The sequence below is a fragment of the Ranitomeya variabilis genome, chromosome 4, assembly GCF_051348905.1.
Source record: "Ranitomeya variabilis isolate aRanVar5 chromosome 4, aRanVar5.hap1, whole genome shotgun sequence".
Lineage (NCBI taxonomy): Eukaryota > Metazoa > Chordata > Amphibia > Anura > Dendrobatidae > Ranitomeya > Ranitomeya variabilis.
Genome location: NC_135235.1, coordinates 339,181,475 through 339,203,720, shown reverse-complemented (window position 1 = coordinate 339,203,720; position 22,246 = coordinate 339,181,475). Strand labels below are relative to the sequence as shown.

The 22,246-nt window shown below is 46.3% G+C and overlaps 1 protein-coding gene across 1 annotated transcript in view; it reads right to left on the bottom strand.

The window, feature by feature from the left end:
* Positions 1–22,246, bottom strand: part of C4H19orf85 (chromosome 4 C19orf85 homolog) — a 58,105-nt gene that overhangs the window by 2,209 nt on the left and 33,650 nt on the right. The gene's annotated exons all lie outside the window — the stretch shown is intronic.

Sequence of the window (22,246 nt, the reverse complement as noted above, 5' to 3'; positions counted from 1 at the left end):
AAGCCAGGGCCGGACTGGGACTGAAATTCAGCCCTGGCATTTTTAAGCACACAGGCCCACGTCTTGAACTTCTGTAATCTTGCTCTCTAGATAGTCCAAGTACAGGTCAGCAGCATACAATCAAAACGTTTTGTGTTGCGGACCTGCATAGCCAACAGCCACTGAATTATGGCCAACTTAGATGAGCCAATAATCATGAAATGTGTGTTGGTGCATCTTCCTGATTATTGCTCATTTAAATAGGTCAGTAATCACCTGATGTAAGAGCAAAATGATTATTAGTCACGTGAGACGATTTTTAGCCAGCTTAAAAATCAAGGTTCTTGGTAGCATATTGCCCCAGACTTGCGCTCCTGAGAACAGGACATTATTTATTTTCCATTATAGTCTATGGTGCTGCTCACATGCCCATATGCTTTTGCAGACTGTGTCCCCAAATAAAAATCAGAGACATTTTTCGTTTTTTATCGTTGTCACAGACAAAATGACCTATACAGGTCTATGAACCTGTGCCAATCACGGACAGCACATAGACAGCACCAGTGTACACTCTGCGTGGTCCGTGATTAACATTGTAATGTATAGGAGAAGCTTTAAATTAATTTTTTTCATAAGTGAAAATCACTTAAGTTTCAGTCTGGGGGCAAGCACACATTACCGGGCCATGTGTAGTGACTCATTAACCAGTTTACCGATGTCTTACCTTCCTTACAGAAGCAGCAGAGGTAACTTTTAAAAAACGAGACTGGACAGATCGTTTTCATGTTGGGATGCATGTATTTTGTGGCTGCAGAACCAAGGTAAGGGTGTGTGCACACATCTTTTTCAGGCGGATTGCGGCAGGGACCACCCACCTGAAAAAGCGCCACAAACCTGCCGCATAACATGAACTTGGTGCACAGCAATGTAAAACGACATTGCTTTACCTGCTCCGCATGTTGTTAATTCTTTCAACTGCTTCAGTGCTTGGAAACTGAGGCCATTAAAAAAAGTAGCACAGTGTCACTTGCAACTATAACAGAAACTATCGTGAAAAGACATCGGTGGCACAGAAAAACATGGCGCCTTCAGGTAAAAGACTTGAGATGCTTTCTTGAAGCAGCTCTGCCACCTGAAATAAAAGGCTGTGTGCACATACCCTAGATACAAACACTAGGCTACAGCATCCAGCAAACGCTGAATACAAGAATCATTCTAAGTCCAGGGTCACACTTGCGAGTCTCTCACTTCCGGCACTGTCGCTGGCAGTAGGGACCGGAGTGTGCGGCTGCATGTATTTCAATGCAGCTGAACGCTCCACTCCCAAGTGATGACGACAGTGCCGGGTATGGAAGCAAGAGACTCGAGTGAGTTTCTCGCATTACACTCGCAAGTGTGACACCGGTCTAAGGGCCAATGCAGACGGCAATGTATATTCTCTCATCTGATAGAATCAGCAGTTTGCGTTGCCCTTCGAACTTACAGCGCAGGCGCCGGGGCCGCAGCAGGACACACGGGCGACTGCTGCGTGTTAACTTCCTCAAAGTGGTCGCTGTTGCGGCTGCTGCTCCGACCGTGGAAGGTCGTCTGGGAAGTGAGGGACACACCGCTGTGGTCACTGACAAGGCGGTAAATCCGGGAGCCCCAGTGGGACGTTAATGAAGGCAGAGAGTATTGAGTGACTGCTGGGAGGCATTTGTGTTTGGGGGGAAAAGACATGCCCCCCCGGACAAATTCGAGGTATCAGGGACAAATTATAAAAATGATTATTTTAGCATTGAAAGGGAGCACAACTAAAAGAGCCACCTTGACAGAATGCAGCATTAGTGCTACACAAGGTGGCTCTTTTAGTTAAAAACACCTGGGGGGGTGACAGGTTCCCTTTAAATACAACAACTCAAAGTGTTTTGTTTGGGGGTAAGCAGGGGGTCAGGAGTCAATATACATGTTGGTGTGGGGTATGTTTCCATGCTGTGTACTGGCAGCGCTTTGGACGCAGTTGATCCCGGCTCTGCCAAAAACGCTGCCCCCTTTTGTACATGCGGTGATACCGCATTGTATCTATACATAGGACAGGGAGGGATATTTATTTTGTGGAGACTGATTGTCTCCGCAAGATAGACATGCTGCAGTCTATAAAGACGCGTCGCATGTGCGTAATTTTGGGTGTGTCATCACCCGCATCCCTGAACGCATAGTGGAGATGGGATTTCATAAAATCCCCTCCACTGTGCTGTAACATCTCGACACTGCGGCTGTACGCCGCGTTCAAGCCACAGCAAATCCAGACCAAATACGCCCCGTGTGCACATACCCTAAGGCAGCACAGAGAAGGTAAAGGCGGCTGCATTTGTTGACAGACTCAAACACTGGTGATATGTTCCCTTTAAAAATATATTAGTGTGCACAAATCTGCAGCACAGTGCAGTAAAATGCAAGTCACGGACATACAGGGTGGGCAGCCTGGGGGGTCATGATTCTGCAGCATTACAGTACATATACAGACACATAAGGTGCATATATATATATATATATATATATATATATATATATATATATATATACACTCACCGGCCACTTTATTAGGTACACCTGTCCAACTTCTTGCTAACACTTAATTTCTAATCAGCCAATCACATGGCGGCAACTCAGTGCATTTAGGCATGTAGACATGGTCAAGACAATCTCCTGCAGTTCAAACCGAGCATCAGTATGGGGAAGAAAGGTGATTTGAGTGCCTTTGAACGTGGCATGGTTGTTGGTGCCAGAAGGGCTGGTCTGAGTATTTCAGAAACTGCTGATCTACTGGGATTTTCACGCACAACCATCTCTAGGGTTTACAGAGAATGGTCCGAAAAAGAAAAAAAATCCAGTGAGCGGCAGTTCTGTGGGCGGAAATGCCTTGTTGATGCCAGAGGTCAGAGGAGAATGGGCAGACTGGTTCGAACTGATAGAAAGGCAACAGTGACTCAAATCACCACCCGTTACAACCAAGGTAGGCCTAAGAGCATCTCTGAACGCACAGTGCGTCGAACTTTGAGGCAGATGGGCTACAGCAGCAGAAGACCACACCGGGTACCACTCCTTTCAGCTAAGAACAGGAAACTGAGGCTACAATTTGTACAAGCTCATCGAAATTGGACAGTAGAAGATTGGAAAAACGTTGCTTGGTCTGATGAGTCTCGATTTCTGCTGCGACATTCGGATGGTAGGGTCAGAATTTGGCGTAAACAACATGAAAGCATGGATCCATCCTGCCTTGTATGGAGCATCTTTGGGATGTGCAGCCGACAAATCTGCGGCAACTGTGTGATGCCATCATGTCAATATGGACCAAAATCTCTGAGGAATGCTTCCAGCACCTTGTTGAATCTATGCCACGAAGAATTGAGGCAGTTCTGAAGGCAAAAGGGGGTCCAACCCGTTACTAGCATGGTGTACCTAATAAAGTGGCCGGTGAGTGTATATATATATATATATATATATATATATATATATATACATACATATACACACAGTACATATATACACATACTCAAACTACAGACACATGACCTGCACATATACACAGTTTACACGTTGAGCATACACATATACTCACTCCTTTCTACAGGCAGCTGGATTTCTTCATCTGATGATGCATCCTAGGAGCAGGGGATTTCAGCTCTGTTGCTAGAGCAGTCATTGCACACACAGGCCTGGGCCCTCCTGTCCTGCTCTCGGCCGTGCATCCTCCAGCACTGATCCGGCAGAGGAGGGAACGCTGCAGCTGCTATTGGAGGAGCTCAGTGCTGGGATCTTCCAGTCTTTTTCTCCTCACAGCACTGGCCCCGCCCACCTCCTCAATGGTTTCTGTAGCTCCCCTGCTTGTTTTCATTGGCTGAGTGCCAGACAGCAGCAGTGCTGGCGATATGAATCTGGTGCGGCCTCCTAGAGAGGTATGTATGTAAATTATCCCCGCCGGAGCTGGGACATGGCCGGGGATAAATGCCTCCCTTCCCCCCCACCTTGCCTCTGCCCTTCCTTCTCACTGTGGACTCCTGTGTCCCACTGCTGCTGCTCACATGTACAGAGCAGTTGAGACCGCGCCTCCTTCTTCTCCTGAGCGGCTCCTGTCCTGTCACATCAATGGTGCTCCTGCAGAGGGAGCGGCCCACGGCAGGGGGCGGCCCCTCTGGCAAATGCCAGAACTGCCCTATGGCCAGTCCGGCCCTGGTCCAAGCGATTTTGCATGCACAGAAGCTGTGCAAGCACGATCGCCGCCTAGTTATCAGCAGATATCACAGCTGACACCTGGCACTCACTGCTAAGACAATTGAACCCCCTAAATTCTGCAATTGATATTGATCACAGCATTTAGAAGGCAGGCAGGGGGATCGACCCGATCGGCTACCCGCTAGTAGAAAAAAAAATAGTTAAATTATATAACAAAAAAATCAGAAAACATATAAAATATATATAGCTGTACTACCCGGCTTCGCCCAGGTTAATAACTGCTGTTAGCAAAATAGAATGTGTTAACAAAAATTTATTCTGCACACAAAAACCACAAAACAAATAGATAGAAATGTAATTATTAAAAGGTAAAAACTAAGCTAACAGAAGCATTTCACAACATATATTTCAACACCAGAGATATTCCCCACAGATTTAACTAAATTGGCCAAGTAATGTGAAGTAATGTTCTACTACTTATTCGAGAGCCTTTTGATAAACGACATTCTTAGTTTTTCCTTCAAGTGCAAAGACGAACAGATTTTTGGCTGTTCCAACTCTTGAACAGGCCACATAAAGTTGACCATGAGAAAAGCATGGAGATTGTAAATCGATTCCAACTACTTTCAAGGACTGTCCCTGAGCCTTGTTGATGGACATAGCAAATGCCAGTCGAACAGGAAACTGGAGGCGCTTAAAATCAAAAGGCAAATCAGATGGAATGAGAGGAATTGTTGGAATGAAAACATCTTCTCCTGTGGCACATCCTGTCAAAATGGTTGCCCCAATTACATGTGGAAACAGGTACTTAATCAACAGTCTTGTTCCATTACACAGATTTGGTGGATCCAAATTTCTCAATAGCAGAATAGGTGCTCCAGGTTTTAGAAAGAGGTTGTGAGGAGGAAGTCCTTGTGGCTCCAAGGAATTGAGGAACTCACTTGGATAAAATAATGCTTGAGCAGGGTCTACCACTATCCACTATCCACTGACTTGTAGGTTGTGCACACACCTGGAAGGAGATTTAGAATTTGAAGATTGATCTTGTTGACGTTGTCATTTTTGGGAGCTAGAATAGCCCTTTCACACGGCCAGCCAGAATTTTTGAAGTGGAGTTGAATGTTTGGAAAAACCTTTGCTTTTAACTCCTCAATGGATGTCACAATGCAACAAAAGTTGCTTGGGAAAGTGATCTGTCCAGTGGTTGAGATTACTAGTGCCTTGCCATCTGCAATAGTCAACAGCTGTCTTGAAAACAGTCCAGCAGAAACATCGCCGGTCATGTAGACCCTCATGTTTGTGTTAAGTGACATTTTCTTTACTTTTCTCCAAAGGTACGATGCTTTGAGACAGGCATTGAGTTCATCTGCAGGGGTTGATCTTGTAATAACAGGTAGTGTTTGGCGGAACTCACCTGCCAAAACAACAACTACTCCTCCCATGCTATATTTGTTGCTACGCAGGTCTTGCAGCAGTCTGTCCATTGCTTCCAGAGCCCTTTTGTGTGACATGGTGCATTCATCCCAAATGATGGCACTGCATTTTTGAAGCAATTTGGCTAGTCCTGATCCCTTGGCAATATTACACAAGGGGCTGTCACTGTGAGACAGGTTAAGTGGTAGTTTGAATGTCAAATGTGCTGTCCTGCCACCTTTTAAAAGCGTAGCTGCAATTCCAGAAGATGCCACTGCAAGTGCAATCTTTTTTTGTTGTCGAAATTTTGCCAGGAGCAAGTTGATTACAAATGTCTTTCCTGTTCCACCTGGAGCATCAAGGAAGACAATCCCACCTTTCTTGGTTTCACTGAAACTTAAAATGTAGTTATAGGCGTCCCTTTGATCTGGTACCAATATTGGCTCGTTCTGAGACACAAATGCTGTCAGTTCATCAATGTTGTAGTTTGTTTCTATGAAAATCTCCCTACACATTTGGATGCCTTCAGGATTTCTTATTGGAGCAGGCAAACCAAGCAACTGTAAGGCTATTCCTGACATTGCTATGCACTGATTTTCAAGGAGCATTAACGTTTCATTGAACATTTCCTCAGTGAAGTTAATGAGTTGCTGAGGATTTTCCCTTCTAATCTGCATGAGGATGTCCTCACTGAGATCAGTTTTGTACTTTGTCCAAATCTCAAGAGGATTTGAAATGCTACAGGTTGTTAGAATAATAGCAAAGAGGTGTCTTAGTCGCTTTGGGGTTTGTGTGGCTGCTGCTTCACTGAGGGTCATGTCCCAGTGTCCATAATTTTCCAGAAGTCCTTTCCTTTGGCAAGCTTCCCTGAATGTTTCACACACATGGCCTCCGACGATCTTCATGTCAGAAAATGATGTAGGGCCTTTGACAACATGAAGTAACATGCGCAGGTAGAAGCACTCTGCATTTGACGAATGAACAGTGTAGACGTGACCAAGAGTAACAGTTGCCTTCACCCCTGGATAGCCTTCAATATCAAGCCCCCGTTTCCTCCGTTCCAGAGGTTTTCTGGAGGCATTCCAAGTGTAGTACTTTGGTAAATCACAGTAGAGAAGGGAACATAGCTATAGCAGGAATTAAAACATAACTTTTAATAAATAACAATAAAAAATGAAAATGTGTCACCAAAAACGTGTCAATAAAAAGTACCACTAAGTATGTTCAAATAATTGACATACCATACATAGATCTAGATAGATCTGCAGTCCAGTATAGAGGGTGGCAGCTCTATCTTTAGCACTGAAGCACTTTATCTCCCATGCAAGCTAGTCCCCTGATGATCCTGCTTGCAAAGAAACGCGTTGGGACCTTCTAACAGGGAGAATGCAGGGCTTGTTACATTGTAGGGGTAGCTGTGGACTGTCCTTGTAAGGACAGGAGTTCGGGGATTGAGATTCATTGATAGCCCCGCAGGGATTGACAGGGTATTGTCTCCTGACGTCGTGCGATAACGGATTTTTCCATAGAAGCACCATTGGGGCTCCATTCATCCTCGACAATTGGTGAGATTGTTCCATTATTATTATTCTCCCAATTGTTTGCACCCCTCCTTATTCATTTATCTTTCAGTATATGATTGACTGCTAATAATAATGCAACCAAGGCACCTGTTTAATTGTTTGGGTATCTGATTAGTGCCATTGGTTTATGCCATTTTCTAAACCAGGTTCCTTGGTTTAAGTGTTGGGACACTGGACTACTGCCTGTGTCCTCACGGAAATCCTTATTAGTACTGATCTATGTATGGTATGTCAATTATTTGAACATACTTAGTGGTTCTTTTTATTGACACGTTTTTGGTGACACATTTTCATTTTTTATTGTTATTTATTAAAAGTTATGTTTTAATTCCTGCTATAGCTATGTTCCCTAAATCTTGGTAGGATCATGTGATTTATCACACATTATTATTTATTGCTGTTTTAAATCACAGTAGAGAATTGTTTTTGCAAAAGGGTCTTGTTGACACAGCTCAAAAAATGCCAAGAGGGTGGTCTTAGGTGGTGTTAGGAGCTGCTGCTGCAAGTTTGCTGGGTTAAAGTAAATTCTCTATCCATTTTCCAAGTGCACAGTCAGATGCACAACTGGTGGGTAGCGCTCATAAATGGAGAATCCTAGTATTCTCCAAACAGCTTCATTGCTGCTTATGTACCTGCCCATCTGGAATGTCTCCACTTCATCAATAATAGGTCAATTTTTCTGGAGTTCAAAAATTGCTTGATCACTTCCTTTGTGGACATATTTGCAGATATACTTGATTGATTTCACAGAGTGGCAAGATTTGTCATTTATGTGGGCCTGGAAGATTTTTTCGAGCAAAGGGTTGTAAGGCACTACCCACCTGTTGTCAATTTCTATCTCTTGGAGTGATGAACCAACACTCATTTTGAGCTTTCCTGTGAAACCACCATCCCCTGGCTTTCTTCTTCGGTAGACTGGATATCCATCTTGTCCTGTTTGGGTTTCTTGGACCAGGAATCGTGGGTAATGCTTTGAACACCTGCCATCAATCATACAGGGAGAATTTTTGTTGAGACTCCCACACGGACCATGGATCATGTTTTTTGTGATGGTGTCAAACAGCAATGGGTCAATCTGAAGGTCTGGCAATTTGGCACTGATGATATTGTCAATTTCGGTAGGCTGTATTTTTTGCTTCAGCCAGATCAAGATGTGGGCGTGAGGAAGGCCTCTTTTTTGCCATTCAACTTAATACATCCAGCACTGCGTCTCACCAATATATGTGATTTTTTTTTTATGAGATTAGTCATTTTTGAAAGTTTCTGTTTGAAAACCCGAGCAATAAGGTCATGGCGATTCACTGTTTTTTGGCTCGGCAACAGGTGCCCTCCAATTTCCTCCCAGGCAGGATTGCAAGTAAAGGTGATGAAAAGATCTGGACGGCCATACTTTCTCACATAAGTCATTGCATCCTGTGTGTATTCATGCATGTGTCGTGGGCTTCCAGTGACAGTTGATGGAAGAATAACCATTTTCCCCAACTCTTTTGGATCAGCATAATTTGCAACAGCATCTCTAAGGTGAATATATTCCTCTGCCCTGAGCTTCTTTTGATTTAGTCGGATATATAAAAGACGTTCACTCTCAATCCTTGTATACATGTCAACAATAAATTAGTGAAAGAGGTGTTTGCATTTCAAGATGTGATTTTCCTCTGCAAATCTTGTCATGATCCTATATGCATAGAAGTCCATGGCAGGCACTTTTTTTCCTGAAGGGTTGCCTGTTGTAGGATCTGTCTGAAGTATTCCAAAGTGATAGCCATCCTGTCCCTGCCAAAAGATGATTGGATATTGCAGACCATCATAGGACCTGTGAGTTTCTGCTACTCGTTGCAAACTATTGTTCCTTTTCTGAAGCACAATGTCACGGCTTTGAAAATCATTACCTACAATCAAGATGGCTACCTCAGCAAATGTGGGAGCATTGAAACATCACTGATGCTCACCTTGTGGTGTTTTGTCAGCTCCAATGACAACCTTGTAATCATCATTTGGCATGCATTCAAGTGCAGTCTTGAAAAGTTGAACATATGGATTGTTGGAGTGAAGGAACTGCTGCAAAATAGTGACAATATCAAGGCGAGTGTTAGGAATTAAAGAGCATCTCTGCTGAGCCTCTGCTTCTGCATTTTCCATGAAGAAGAGTTGAAGAAATTGAGGTTCTTCTCCTTGTAATGGAAGCCGTGAGCCAATTGAGTGGTAGACCTGTCCTTGAACTTTAAATGTCGGCATAAATCCTGTTGTAAACATTTCTTTTGTTGCACCAAATGATGTCATTTGGATGCAGGAGTTGTACTTCCTGATGTTGTCCAAGAAATGCTTTGTTATTGTACTGGTACCTGTCATCAGAGACTTTAGGGGATCTGATGGTGACAGGAGAGGTGGAAGTTTTATCTTGCCATTTGCACAGCATAAACCTGGCGGTTCATCTTTCCACTTCAGGGCACTGCAGTACATGCAGACCACATCCATTTTTCCTATCTGAACTTTAGGATTATGCTGATAGTTTATGTCTGACTGGTAACAAAAGGCAGCATGTTTCAAATCTCCAACCATTCCCTGTGCCCTGGTGAAAGAAATAGCAATTCTCTTAGTGGCAAGTCGGCCTTCTCTCTGCTGAGATGACTCATTGCCTCTTGAGGAAGCAGCTCTTGTTTTCATGTCTGCAAGCCTCGCTTCCCTCTCCTTAGAAAGTTCATTGGCCCTTGAGGAAGCAGCTCTTGTTTTCATGTCTGCAAGCCTCGCTTCCCTCTCCTCAGAAAGTTCATTGGCTCTTGAGGAAAGAGCTCTTCTTCTCTTATCTGCAAGCCTCGCTTCCCTCCCCTCAGAAAGTTCATTGGCCCTTGAGGAAGCAGCTCTTGTTCTCTTGTCTGCAAGCCTTGCTTCCCTCTGCTCAGAAAGTTCATTAGCTCTTGAGGAAGCAGCTGCTGTTCTCATGTGTGTCAGCCTTGCTTCTCGGTCTTTACATTTTTCATTGGCCCATAATGCAGTTTTTCTTTTTGCATCAGCTGACATTCATGGTATGGAATTCCTTTTCTTATGAGGCATTATTGTGGTAAAAAATAGTCTGTAACTGGCAGTTTCTATATCCTCTCACATAGAGGTAATGTGATTGACATCAGTCTTTCCACCAACACACCCTAACTGACATGCTATTACCTCACACAAGGTTTGGTATACTGAGAATGTCCTTTGTTGCCTATATTAACCAATCAGAGCTCAGATTAATTAACTGTAGCAAAATAGAAGCTGAGATGTGATTGGTTGCTATTGGCAGCCTGATAAATCCCCAGCCAACAGGAAGCCCTCCCCCCTGGCAGTATATATTAGCTCACACATACACATAATAGACAGGTCATGTGACTGACAGCTGCCGTATTTCCTATATGGTATATTTGTTGCTCTTGTAGTTTTTCTGCTTATTAATCAGATTTTTATTTTTGAAGGATTATACCAGACTTGTGTGTGTTTTAGGGCGAGTTTCATGTGTCGAGTTGTGTGTGTTGAGTTGCGTGTGGCGACATGCATGTAGCAACTTTTGTGAGATGAGTTTTGTGTGGCGACTTGCGTGTAGCAACTTTTTGTGTGTCGAGTAGCATGTGACAGGTTAGTGTAGCAAGTTGTGTGCAGCACGTTTTGCGCATGGCGAGTTTTGCGCGTGGCGAGTTTTATGTGCGGTGCGTTTTGAGTATGTGCAATTTTTGTGTAAGGCAACTTTTGCATGTGTTGCAACTTTTGTGCATGTGGCAATTTTTCCACTTGTGCAAGTTTTGCGTGTGGCGAGTTTTCCATGAGATGAGTTTTGCACGTGTGGCGAGTTTTGCGTGAGCCTAGTTTTGCATGTGGCGAGTTTTGCATGTGGTGAATTTTGCACGTGGCGAGTTTTGAGTGGCGACTTTTGTGTTTCGACTTTTATGTGGCGAGGTTGGTGTATGTGTGGTGAAATGTGTGCTGAGGGTGGTATATGTGTTCAAGCACGTGGTAGTGTGTGGCGCATTTTGTGTGTGTGTTCATATTCCCGTGTGTGGTGAGTATCCCATCCCATGTCGGGGCCCCACCTTAGCAACTGTACGGTATATACTCTTTGGCGCCATCGTTCTCACTCTTTAAGTCCCCCTTGTTCACATCTGGCAGCTGTCAATTTGCCTCCAACACTTTTCCTTTCACTTTTTCCCCATTATGTAGATAGGGGAAAAATTGTTTGGTGAATTGGAACTCGCGGGGTTAAAATTTCGCCTCACAACATAGCCTATGACGCTCTCGGGGTCCAGACGTGTGACTGTGCAACATTTTGTGGCTGTAGCTGCGACTGTGCAGATGCCAATCCCGGACATACATACATACATACTGTACATACACACACATTCAGCTTTATATATTAGATATACAGTATATGGAATAGCTAAAAACCTCATCTTGTCCCTCAAAAAAAACAAGCTGTCATACAGCTCCATGAGCAAAAAATAAAAAGTAATAGCTCTAAGAATAAAGCGATAAAAAATAATTTTTTCAATAAAATAGTGTTTATTGTGTGAAAGCACCAAAACATTAAAAAAATATATAAATGTGATATCGCTGTAATCATGCTGACCCGAAGAATAAAGCTGCCTTACCAATTTTACCACATTTGGAACGGCATAAAAAAAGAAAAAAAAAGCAATTCCTGAATTGCTGCTTTTTGTTCATTCTGCCTTCCAAAAGTCAGAATAGACAGTGATCAAAAAATGTCATGCATCCGACCAATAGAAACATCATCAACTCGTCCTGCTAAAACAAGCTGTCAAATGACTCTGTTGGCTGAAATATGGAAAAATGATAGCTCTCAAAATATGGAAATGCAAAAATAATAAAGTGTTTTTTAGTGTGTGAGAGCAGCCAAACATAAAGAAAACTATATAAATCTGGTAGTGCTCTAATCGCAACGACCAGGAGAATAAAGTCACCTAATTACTTACACTGTACGAGGAACTGCGTAAAAACTAAAGCTAATTCTTCACCTGCTGTTGATTTTTTTTTTTACTCTGTCTCCCAAAGATCACAGTAAGGCTGAGCACTTACATCGGGGATTCCTTGTAAATCTTTGAAATATGTGATTCAGACAGAACCCCCTTATGGAAGATTCCCTATAATGAGGCAAATGGAGTCACTGTGGAAGCCATCTGGCCTGTGATCTAGTGGTGTCTGTCTTTTTTTAGGTGTCCATAAATGCACAGTCCACCACAATTTTATGTACTTCTGAAAAGGACACCGCTGAATAAAGGCCAGATGGAGTCCAGACCAACTCTGCTGCCTTATTTTTTATTTGAATGGATCCCTTGCGGTTTTCATCTGAATCACGCCTCTTGGAGATTTAGATGGAAACCCCGATGTAGGTGCTCAGTGTAGAGCGCAGGATAAATGTGATCCCAAACGTTATGTAAAATGTTCCCAATAAAAGTTTCAACTCAATCCACGAAAAAAGTAAGTCCCCACTCAGATCCATCATCTGTTAACTGAAATATAGGGGACTTCCATGTTTCTGGTAGTACAATGGGTCTGAAAAAGTGCTATGGCTCCTTCCCTCCCAAAAGAAATTCAGCGAATTATGTACTATTAAATCCAAATGTTCCCTCCATTCTGAGCCCCAATGTGCCTAAACAACATTTATCGTCCACATGTTTGGAATTTCTGTAGCTATGAGAGCACATCTAATTTACGGGTGTATGTTTCCAGAAGCACGAGCTGAGTACTACAGCGTACTGGTGACCAGGCTCGGACTGGCTCACTGAGAAATCTGTGAATCCATCGGAGGACCCCTCTCCCACCAGCTCAAGCATAGGGATGCACTGAATAGTGCACTGTCTCCTTCCCCTGCCATGATAGTGCTAGTAAATAGTGTTGAGCGATACCTTCCGATATCGGAAAGTATCGGTATCGGAAAGTATCGGCCGATACCGTCAAAGTATCGGATCTCGCCGATTCCGATACCCGATCCCAATGCAAGTCAATGGGACGAAAATATCGGAATTAAAATAAACCCTTTCTTTCCTTGTAGGTTCATTCTACATGAAGGAAAACAACTAAGAATAATGTAGGATGTATTGGGGGAGGTGGCGGAGACATTAAAGGCATAGAGGTTTAGCCCAATCAAATAGAATAGCAGGAATTTTAATTTTTTTTAAAGACGTTCGGAGTTACAAAGATATTGACTACTAGATGGTGGCCCGATTCTAACGCATTGGGTATTCTAGAGTATGCATGTCCATGTAGTATATTGCCCATTTACGTAGTATATTGCCCATTTACGTAGTATATTGCCCAGCGACGTAGTATATTGCCCAGCTACATAGTATACAGCACAGCTTTGTAGTATATTGCCCAGCCTTGTAGTATATTGCCCAGCCACGTAGTATATTGCCCAGCCTTGTAGTATACAGCACAGCCACGTAGGATATTGCCCAGTGACGTAGTATATTACCGAGGCACGTATAGGGCCAAAAAATAAAAAATAAACATACTCACCTAACGATCCGAGGGCCCCTTGTAGTGTATCATACTCACCATTCTTGTCGCTGCTCCTCGGCGTCCCGCCTCTCCTCTTCGTGGGATCCTGTGCAGATGGTAGTGGTCGGCTTCAGGAAAATGGCCGCTGGATGCTGCGCGTGCGCAGATCGAGATCGCGGCGGCCATTTTCCTGAAGCCGAGTTCCATTGCAAGTGCCAGGGCTGGTGGGAGCAGGACCTATGAAGACGTCGCGGTCACATGACCGTGACGTCACGGCAGGTCCTTGCCGCACACCAGCCCTGGGACGGGACCGAACCGCAAGCTGACGGTTGTAATGGAGCGGTCCGGGGAGCGTGGCGAGGAGCGAGAAAGGCGGCGGAGGGTGAGTATAGCAGGTTTTTTTTTTTATTTATTATTTTTAACATTACATTTTGTACTATTGTTGCCGCATAGGCAGCGTCAATAGTACAAAGTTGGGGACACACAGGGTTAATAGCAGCGGTAACGGAGTGCGTTACCCGCGGCATAACGCGGTCCGTTACCGCCGGCATTAACCCTGTGTGAGCGGTGTATGCGGGCGCCGGCAGTGAGTGTGGGGAGTAAGCGGCCATTTTTTTCTGGACTGTGCGCGTCGCTGATTGGTCGCGGCAGCCATGACAGGCAGCTGCCGAGACCAATCAGCGAACGAATAACGGTGACAGACAGAAGGACAGACGGAAGTACCCTTAGACAATTATATATATAGATGTTAAGATTTTTTTTATTTTGTCAGATATTGATGTTTCACTACTTCCATGCCCTTCACCCTCTTTTTTACTTCTCCCACACTTTCTTCTTCATCATCATCAGCATCTTTGACATCAACTTCTTCTTCACCTTATTCATCTTCTTCATCTTCTACCTAAAATTTTTTTTTTTACATTATTCATATTCTTTTTATTTAACTATTATTCTTCTTCATATTCAAGTTCTTCATCATATTCTTATTTGTGACAGGCATTCCCGTAGTTGTTATCTATAAAAGTTTGAAGATTACACCTTCCGTTCTGCATGTCACAAAAGAGTCACATTTGTCCGCGTTCAGTTTGGCCTGCAGCATCAGGCTTTATCCAGGGGCACCACGAGGAGGAACGGACTCACCCCCATACACTGCTTAGTCTTCTTCTGCTTATAATTTAGATAATATCTTTTGCTCTGATATTTAGTGTTATGCTTAATGTTCTTCTGCTCTTTGTTCTGCAGCCTCTTGTTCTTCTGCTTCTCGGTCTCCCATGTCGTCATCGTCTCCAGGGTCGTCGTCTCCAGGGTCGTCGTCTCCGGGGTCGTCGTCATCGGGGTGGTCTTCAGGGTCATCGTCTCCAGGGTCGTCGTCATCTCAGTGGTTGTCGTCTCTGGTGTCGTCGTCATCTTAGGGGTGGTCTTCCGGGTTGTCGTCTTTAGGGTCTTGAACTTGGAAATGTAGCAGAAGGTACAAGAAGGCTGAGAAAATGCCGAGAAACAGCTGATGGAACTGGAACTCGGATGGCTACCCGAAGGTCCAAGAGCCAATGGAACTACCGAGGACCAGCTGACGTTACTGGAACCCGGTTACTAAGCAGGAGGTACCCGTGCCTGAAAGCACTACCAAGGACCACCTGACGTTGGTGGAACTCGGATACCCAGAGGGAGGCACCTAAGCCAAAGGCTCTGCCCGGAACCAGCTGACGGTACTGGAACCAGGATGGGGAGCAGAAGGTACAAGAGCAAAAGACACTGCCGAGAACCAGCTGACGGTACTGGAACCCGGATGGGTAGCCGAAGGTCCAAAAGCCAATGGAACTACCGAGGACCAGCTGACGTTACTGGAACCCAGTTACTAAGCAGGAGGTACCCGTGCCTGAAAGCACTACCAAGGACCACCTGACGTTGGTGGAACTCGGATACCCAGAAGGAGGCACCTAAGCCAAAGGCTCTGCCCGGAACCAGCTGACGGTGCTGGAACCAGGATGGGGACCTATTCAAGCTTGTCTTCCTAGAGCCCCAACTAGCGGTGTTGGAGCAAAGGGTCAGCAGGGGGAGCAGAGTGTAGGCCGAAGCCTGCACTGGAGGCATTTGTAGGTCTGTTGTTTCTGCGTGGCTGTTGCAGGACACGTTGCCGGCTACACAGCAGGGGAACAGCTGGCGGTGCTGAACCCCACTGACACATTGGCGGGTGTTTTGCTCTGTGCAGCCAGCACTTCGGGGCACCAACTGGCGGTGTTAGAGCCCAGGCTCTGCAGGGGGAGCAGAGTGTAGGCCGAAGCCTAATTGAACCAATTTTAAAGGTAACCTTTAACCCCCCCTCAGGTGTTACAAACTAGAAGAGCCACGCCTTATGCAGCAGTAGCGCTGCACAAGTCAAAGGTTGCTCTTTTAATTTTGTTCCTTGCACAAGCTGAATGAAACACGTACAACATTTTGGCCCTTATACAGTCAATCTGTCTTGGAGGTGGGAGTTCCCTTCGTAATGAGGCGCAGCACAGCTGGCAAAAATACCACCTTGGTGCTTGGCGAGGCCTCCTGAGCATCGCATTTTGCTGTACAGGAGTCTGCGTTGTTGCGTTATCCCTTGGCCATGCGCTGCCCGTCTTCTGACATCATTTCATGTCGGCTGGTGCGGTTCGCGATGCCCATGAATCCCAGCCCCGCAGTGTCTTTACAGTGTTTCACACTGCGGGGCTGGGATTCATGGCCTGGCGCAGTACATATGTTCGCCTCTCGCTCGTGTCCTTACACCTGCTACAGACTGTGCAGCGTCAGCTGATCCCTTATCGCATGCCACAGCCATGAAGCCGCACAGTCTGAAGAAGGCGGAAGGAGCTGAGTGACAGCCTGGCGAAGATATGCACTGCTCATGCCCGTCAATCACACCCTCGCAGTCAAAATAAATAAGACACCGAGGGGCGTTGTGTCGGGCAGGGCGGCCGCAGAGGTGCAGCCAGCCAAACAATGATGTCAGAAGAAGGGCTGTGCTACCAAGGGGGTTGTTGCGTGTCATTACAAAGGAAAGTCACACCTCAGGGACGTTTTAATGGTCTCAGGGGACACATTGTAGACGTGTTCTGTTCCACGTGTGCAAGGAGAATAAGTTTATGAGCCACCTTGCACACATGCAGCATTACTGCTGTACAAGGTGGCTGTAAAACATACAAACACCTGGGGGAGGGGCGACAGGTTCCCTTCAATTTCAGTTCTTGTGTCTGCGTGGCTTTTGCAGGACACGATGCCGGCTACACAGCAGGGGAACAGCTGGCGGTGCTGAACCCCACTGACACATTGGCTGGTGTTTTTCTCTGTGCAGCTAGCAGTACCGGGCACCAACTGGCGGTGTTAGAGCCCAGGGTCAGCAGGAGGAGAGGGAGCAGAGTGTAGGCCGAAACCTGCACTGGCGGCAGCTTTGTGTCTGCGTGGCTGTTGCAGGATACGTTGCCGGCTACACAGCAGGGGAACAGCTGGCGGTGCTGAACCCCACTGACACATTGGCGGGTGTTTTGCTCTGTGCAGCCAGCACTTCGGGGCACCAACTGGCGGTGTTAGAGCCCAGGCTCTGCAGGGGGAGCAGAGTGTGGGCCGAAGCCTAATTGAACCAATTTTAAAGGTAACCTTTAACCCCCCCTCAGGTGTTACAAACTAGAAGAGCCACGCCTTATGCAGCAGTAGTGCTGCACAAGTCAAAGGTTGCTCTTTTAATTTTGTTCCTTGCACAAGCTGAATGAAACACGTACAACATTTTGGCCCTTATACAGTCAATCTGTCTTGGAGGCGGGAGTTCCCTTCGTAATGAGACGCAGCACAGCTGGCAAAAATACCGCCTTGGTGCTTGGCGAGGCCTCCTGAGCATCGCATTTTGCTGTACAGGAGTCTGTGTTGTTGCGTTATCCCTTGGCCATGCGCTGCCCGTCTTCTGACATCATTTCATGTCGGCTGGTGCGGTTCGCGATGCCCATGAATCCCAGCCCCGCAGTGTCTTTACAGTGTTTCACACTGCGGGGCTGGGATTCATGGCCTGGCGCAGTACATATGTTCGCCTCTCGCTCGTGTCCTTACACCTGCTACAGACTGTGCGGCGTCAGCTGATCCCTTATCGCATGCCACGGCCATGAAGCCGCACAGTCTGAAGAAGGCGGAAGGAGCTGAGTGACAGCCTGGCGAAGATATGCACTGCTCATGCCCGTCAATCACACCCTCGCAGTCAAAATAAATAAGACACCGAGGGGCGTTGTGTCGGGCAGGGCGGCCGCAGAGGCGCAGCCAGCCAAACAATGATGTCAGAAGAAGGGCTGTGCTACCAAGGGGGTCGCTGCGTGTCATTACAAAGGAAAGTTACACCTCAGGGACGTTTTAATGGTCTCGGGGGACACATTTTAGACGTGTTTCGTTCCACATGTGCAAGGAGAATAACTTAGTGAGCTACCTTGTACAAATGCAGCATTACTGCTGTACAAGGTGGCTGTTATACATACAAACGCCTGGGGGGGGGGGACAGGTTCCCTTCAATTTCAGTTCTTGTGTCTGCGTGGCTTTTGCAGGACACGATGCCGGCTACACAGCAGGGGAACAGCTGGCGTTGCTGAACCCCACTGACACATTGTCGAGGTGTTTGGCTCTGTGCAGCCAGCACTTCTGTGCCCCAACTGGCGGTGTTAGAGCCCAGGGTCAGCAGGAGGAGTAGAGGGAGCAGAGTGTAGGCCGAAGCCTGCACTGGAGGCAGCTTTGTGTCTGCGTGGCTTTTGCAGGACACGTTGCCAGCCACACAGCAGGGGAACAGCTGGCGGTGCTGAACCCCACTGACACATTGGCTGGTGTTTTTCTCTGTGCAGCTAGCAGTACCGGGCACCAACTGGCGGTGTTAGAGCCCAGGGTCAGCAGGAGGAGAGGGAGCAGAGGGTAGGCCGAAGCCTGCACTGGCGGCAGCTTTGTGTCTGCGTGGTTGTTGCAGGACACGTTGCCAGCTACACAGCAGGGGAACAGCTGGCGGTGCTGAACCCCACTGACACATTGGCTGGTGTTTTGCTCTGTGCAGCTAGCACTTCCGGGCGCCAACTGGCGGTGTTAGAGCCCAGGGTCAGTAGGAAGAGCAGAGTGTAGGCCGAAGCCTGCACTGGAGCAAGTTGAAAGGGAACCTTTAACCCCCCCCTCCCCAAGGCGTTTGTAGCTGAAGGAGCCATCTTGTACAGCACTAATGCTGAAAAAGGTAAACTTAGCTCTTTTAATTATGGTCCTTGCAAACGCTGAACTTGACACTTATGAAATGTGTCCCCTCACACCGTTAAACCGTCCGGTAGGTGGAACTTTCATTTGTCATGTGACGCAGCACAGCCGTCATTCTTACCCCCTTGGCGCCGTGTACCGCCTCCTCAGCGTTGTTTGAATCTGTCCCGGAGCCTGCGCTGTTATGTTAGCCCTTGGCCATGCACACATTTTGCTCTGCCCGTCTTCTGACATCATTTGGTGTCAGGCTGGCTGCGCCTGTGTGGCCGCGCTGGCCAAGATCCCGCCTCGCTTTATCTTCTAATGTAATCACTCTGCGGACCTGTGATCCATGGGCATGAGCAGTGCATATCCTCGCCTCTCACTCCCCTCCCTACAGCTTCTTCAGACTGTGCGGTGTCACGGCCGTGGCATGCTATTAGGGATCAGCTGACGGCGCACGGTCTGAATAAGGCGTAGGGAGATGAGTGAGAGGCGGAGGTTAAGATATGCACTGCGCATGTCCATGGATCACAGGCCCGCAGTGGGATTAAATCAGAAGACACTACGAGGCGGGATCTCGTCCAGCGCGGCCGCACAGGCGCAGCCAGCCTGACACCAAATAATGTCAGTAGACGGGCAGCGCTAAGTGTGCCTGGCCAAGGGCTAACATAACAGCGCAGGCTCCGGGACAGATTCAAACAACGCTGAGGAGGCAGCGCACGGCGCCAAGGGGGTAAGAATGACGGCTGTGCTGCGTCACATGACAAATTAAAGTTCCACCTACCGGACTGTTGTGAAATTGGATTCTGGGCTCCCCCGGTGGCCACTTGTGGAATTGTACTTGTGTGCATCATCCCCTCTGTTCACCTGCTCCTATCAGGATGTGGGAGTCGCTATATAACCTTGCTCCTCTGTCAGTTTCATGCCGGTCAACAATGTAATCAGAAGCTTTCTGTGCATGTTCCTGCTACTAGACAACTCCCAGCTAAGTTGGACTTTTGTCCTTGTGTGTTTTTGCATTTTGTTCCTGTTCACAGCTGCTGTTTCGTTACTGTGTCTGGAAAGCTCTTGTGAGCGGAAATTGCCACTCTGGTGTTATGAGTTAATGCCAGAGTCTTAAAGTAATTTCTGGATGGTGTTTTGATAGGGTTTTCTGCTGACCATGAAAGTGCCCTTTCTGTCTTCCTGCTATCTAGTAAGCGGACCTCGATTTTGCTAAACCTATTTTCATACTACGTTTGTCATTTCATCTAAAATCACCGCCAATATATGTGGGGGCCTCTGTCTGCCTTTTGGGAAAATTTCTCTAGAGGTGAGCCAGGACTGTCTTTTCCTCTGCTAGGATTAGGTAGTTCTCCGGCTGGCGCTGGGCATCTAGGGATAAAAAAACGTAGGCATGCTACCCGGCCACTTCTAGTTGTGCGGCAGGTTTAGTTCATGGTCAGTATAGTTTCCATCTTCCAAGAGCTAGTTCTCATATATGCTGGGCTATGTTCTCTCGCCATTGAGAATCATGACAGTTTGACCGGCCCAAAAAAGGGTTAAATTACTGGCTGAGAAAGGAGAGAAAAAAGAAGTCTGCTACTATTTTTTTTTTTTTTTTTTCCTCTAGTTCTGAGTGTGCTCTTAATTGAATCACTTGCTAGTCTGCCTATACTGCAGCCTTCCTCTCTTTCTCTCCTTCTAATCCTTGAATGGCTCTGTGTTCACCTGTTTCAAATGGATCTTCAGAGTGTAGCTACAGGTTTGAATAATCTCGCCACAAAGGTACAAAATTTGCAAGATTTTGTTGTTCATGCACCTATGTCTGAGCCTAGAATTCCTTTGCCTGAATTCTTCTCGGGGAATAGATCTCACTTTCAAAATTTTAAAAATAATTGCAAATTGTTTTTGTCCCTGAAGTCTCGCTCTGCCGGAGACCCTGCACAGCAGGTCAGGATTGTAATTTCCTTGCTCCGGGGCGACCCTCAAGACTGGGCTTTTGCATTGGCACCAGGGGATCCTGCGTTGCTCAATGTGGATGCGTTTTTTCTGGCCTTGGGGTTGCTTTATGAGGAACCTCATTTAGAGCTTCAGGCGGAAAAGGCCTTGATGTCCTTGTCTCAGGGGCAAGATGAAGCTGAAATATACTGCCAAAAATTCCGCAAATGGTCTGTGCTTACTCAGTGGAATGAGTGCGCCCTGGCGGCGATTTTCAGAGAAGGTCTCTCTGATGCCATTAAGGATGTTATGGTGGGGTTCCCTGTGCCTGCGAGTCTGAATGAGTCCATGACGATGGCTATTCAGATCGATAGGCGTCTGCGGGAGCGCAAACCTGTGCACCATTTGGCGGTGTCTACTGAGAAAACGCCAGAAAATATGCAATGTGATAGAATTCTGTCCAGAAGCGAGCGGCAGAATTTTAGACGAAAAAATGGGTTGTGCTTCTATTGTGGTGATTCAACTCATGTTATATCAGCATGCTTTAAGCGTACTAAGAAGCCTGACAAGTCTGTTTCAATTAGCACTTTACAGTCTAAGTTTATTCTATCTGTGACCCTGATTTGTTCTTTGTCATCTATTACCGCGGACGCCTATGTCGACTTTGGCGCTGCTTTGAGTCTTATGGATTGGTCCTTTGCCAAACGCTGTGGGTATGATTTGGAGCCATTGGAGGCTCCGATACCTCTGAAAGGGATTGACTCCACCCCATTGGCTAGTAATAAACCACAATACTGGACACAAGTGACTATGCGTGTTAATCCGGATCACCAGGAGGTTATTCGCTTTCTGGTGCTGTATAATCTACATGATGTTTTGGTGCTGGGATTGCCATGGCTGCAATCTCATAACCCAGTCCTCGACTGGAGAGCTATGTCTGTGTTAAGCTGGGGATGTAAAGGAACTCATGGGGACGTACCTTTGGTTTCCATTTCATCATCTATTCCCTCTGAGATTCCTGAATTCTTGTCTGACTTTCGTGACGTTTTTGAAGAACCCAAGGTTGGTTCACTGCCTCCGCACCGGGAGTGCGATTGTGCCATAGACTTGATTCCGGGTAGTAAATACCCTAAGGGTCGTTTATTTAATCTGTCTGTGCCTGAACACGCTGCTATGCGAGAATATATAAAGGAGTCCTTGGAAAAGGGACATATTCGTCCTTCGTCATCTCCCTTAGGAGCCGGTTTTTTCTTTGTGTCTAAGAAGGACGGCTCTTTGAGGCCGTGTATTGATTATCGACTTTTGAATAAAATCACGGTTAAATATCAATATCCGTTACCACTGCTTACTGATTTGTTTGCTCGTATAAAGGGGGCCAAGTGGTTCTCTAAGATTGATCTCCGTGGGGCGTATAATTTGGTGCGAATCAAGCAGGGGGA